The following is a 3,245-nucleotide window of genomic DNA, read 5'->3' as shown; positions in this document are numbered from 1 at the left end:
TTTGTTCCTATTATGCCTTTTATATGAACATTTACCCCAGAGGTTGTTACATAGTGGTATCAGAGCATGGTTCAAACACTTGGACTGGATGGGCTCTATCATAAGTAAAATGAAGAACAAAGGTTAATTTTTAGACCTTTCTATCATATATGTTATAACTTTTCTTCTGTGGAATATTAGAAGTCGAAAATTTGTCCATAATAAAGGTAAATCCCACTCATAATGTGGTAAAATTTCAGATATTGGTTCACAATACTTTAGGAATTATGATCTAAGGAAGATGACCTTCCTAAATGCACCTTTAAACAGGTCACATTGGCATTTTTGCAATAACTTTTCTTTTGTAGGCTTTTAGAAGCTGAAAAGTCATTCACATTGAGGAGAAATACCAATTATTATGTGGTAGAAATTTAAGATATTGGGTCGCAATATTTTAGAAGATATGAGCAGAGGGAATCTAGCCTTCTGAATGCTCCTAAAATTAGGTCTCAAACAGGTCACACTGACATTTTTGTTATAACGTTTATTCTAGGAACTCTCAGGAGCTGAAAGTTTTTCCAAAATGAGAGGAAATCCCACTTATATTGTGATAAAAATTTCAGACATTTATTCGCTATATTTTAAGAGATATGACCAGTGGAAGTCGAGATTTCTGGATACTCCTACAATTGTGCACCAAATATGATTTTGTTGGTATTTTGTTATAACTTTTCATATGTGAAATCTTAGAACTTGAAACTTGAACCATAGTGAGGTAAAATACCACTGATCATATGGTGCAGTTTCCATAGCTTTTTCTACTACAGTTCAAGATATATGCATTGAATCACTCACTATATTAGTTGCATGAAAAGTGTTTGATGAAATGCTTAAATGGTTCAATGATTAATTGCATAGAAACTATTTGATAAAATGCCCCAATGAGTATGTTGTTTGTGGTTGGGGATAGTATTGATATGTAGCAGTATTTCTGTAGTTTATATATGCTTATTTGTATGCAAATAGTTTGCTATATTAGTTTGCAGGTAAAGTATTTGAAGAAATGCTTACATGCAAATGTAATAGTATAGTAGTTGTTTGAAGAAAATGTAAAAGTATGGTAATTGTTTGAATAGAATGTTATTTTTTATTTTTTGGATGGGATAATATTGGAGTATGATAATGTGGATGTAGCTAATCTATGCCTATTTTCATGCAAATAATTTGAAGAGTTGCATGTAGGGAATTTGAAAGGTTGCATGCAAGGAATTTGAAAGGTTGCATGTAAGGAAATGGAAAAGTGGCATGTTTTTAGTTATTATGTTACAAGTGGAATAAGTGCAATTTTTTTGACTTAGTCTCATGCAAATTTATGATAAATAAAAATCAATTTCTTTTCAAGTGTGGTTAAAGTTAGTAGAGATTTGAAGATCCCATTTCCATAATTGGACATTGGAAATTGGGCCATTATAGTAGATTCATCCTTCTATCTTAGTGTGGACCATGGATAGTAAGGGGGTATGCTTATAGGTTGTTAGTATTGGTGAAAGTTGATTTCAAATTAATAGACATGATGTCTTGATTTTTGGAACTTGTGATTGACTGTATATGAATTATATGTCACTTGCATGTTGATTTCATGACACCTACTTACATCCTTGTATGTTAGGTTACATTTTTGAATATTTTTATTAAATGTATCAGTCTTGTAGGTTGATTACAAGAATTGATCGCTTATGTTCGACTACATGCATTTATGCGTCGGTGTAGTTGATTTTACATTACTTATGCATATTGTTGGTTGCATGTGGCAATGTGTACAATGGAGTAATGGTTGTTGTCATGCATGAGGTCATGGTTTGTGTAGTTAATATAGTCATGCATTAATGACTAGACTTTAGCTAGAATGATGTGTGTATGGTTTGGTACTCATTTGTTATGTCTATATACAATTGTTATGCATGTATGGTCTTGGTTATAGTTTGAATAATAGGTCAAACATACCTTGTGAAGTCATGGTATACAATTTAGGTCATCATGATGCTATTGGTTGTTATGATGCTAATGAGCTAGTTGATATAGAGCAAGGGATGCAGATCATCATAGTGAGGTTGCAGCATTAGACTTTGGGATAAGAGCATATCGCCATACAAGTAGTTTATGTTTGGCATGCAGGTATGTAAGTTAAGGATTATTATATGCATTAGAGTTATATACATTAGTTTTATGAACATGTATTTGATGATATGGTTACATTTATGATAGATGTTGGTTGATTATTGTAGTTATATGCACATGTGTCAGATAGTCAAGAATGATAGTAACTTGTAGTTGTATGCATTTATATTATTGTTTTACATTAGATAACCTGATGATTATGTTGTATGTTGCCGATGAGTATGATATATAGCTTATTGTTGTTATATGCTATTAGTTTGATGATAAGGTTCATTTCATTGAGATATTGATGTTATAATTTGGATTGGTCATATGCGTGATGGTTATGTTCATTTCCTTGAAGATATTAATGTTATATGTATTGTGTTAACCTTGTTTGACCTATGCATATGGTTATGGTTGCAATATTTAGGTATGAGCCAACATATTTGTGATATGGTGTCGTACTAGTCTAGATTGATCATACATATGTGATTATTATGCATGAATGACAGATGCTTATGAGCTTGTAATATGAACATGTTAGTTAGTTACTTTTATGGATATCATGATTTATGTCGACATGTTGTAAAGTTACATCTCACTAACTAGATTGATTATGCAGACAAGATAGCCTCCCTTGAGGTACACTAAGGTATGATTTTGCTTATGTATTATACTTGGTGTTTCATAGTTGATTATGTCGTCTATTTGGTATTTGAATGTTTGGTCCCTATTATTTCATCTAATTGATTTATTAACATGGTATGTTTGCAAGTTGGTTGAATGTTTGATGAATTGCATAATATGAGTATGTGCTCCAATGATAGTGTTTTAAGATGATTGTACTAAAATATATGTGTTGAGACAGATGATATGTACTTGAGTATATTAGGTGATAGTTGTAGTATTATGACTGATGACTATGAGTTGACTATGGAGTATGACATGATTGTTAGTCTTAGTAACGGTTGATTTCAAATTGATAAATATGATTGTCTTGATATTTGGAAAATGTGGTTGACATGTGTGAGCATGATGCAGGGAGTTTCATGGCAAGAGATGTTTCCTTGAAATCTTGAAGAAGGTTCGGTTTGAGGTTTCCTTGG

This window comes from Pinus tabuliformis, chromosome X (genome assembly GCF_031772625.1).
Source record: "Pinus tabuliformis cultivar Carrire ecotype Pingquan chromosome X, CPIR1, whole genome shotgun sequence".
In the NCBI taxonomy this organism is placed as follows: Eukaryota; Viridiplantae; Streptophyta; class Pinopsida; order Pinales; family Pinaceae; genus Pinus; species Pinus tabuliformis.
This window is presented reverse-complemented; position numbering follows the sequence as displayed.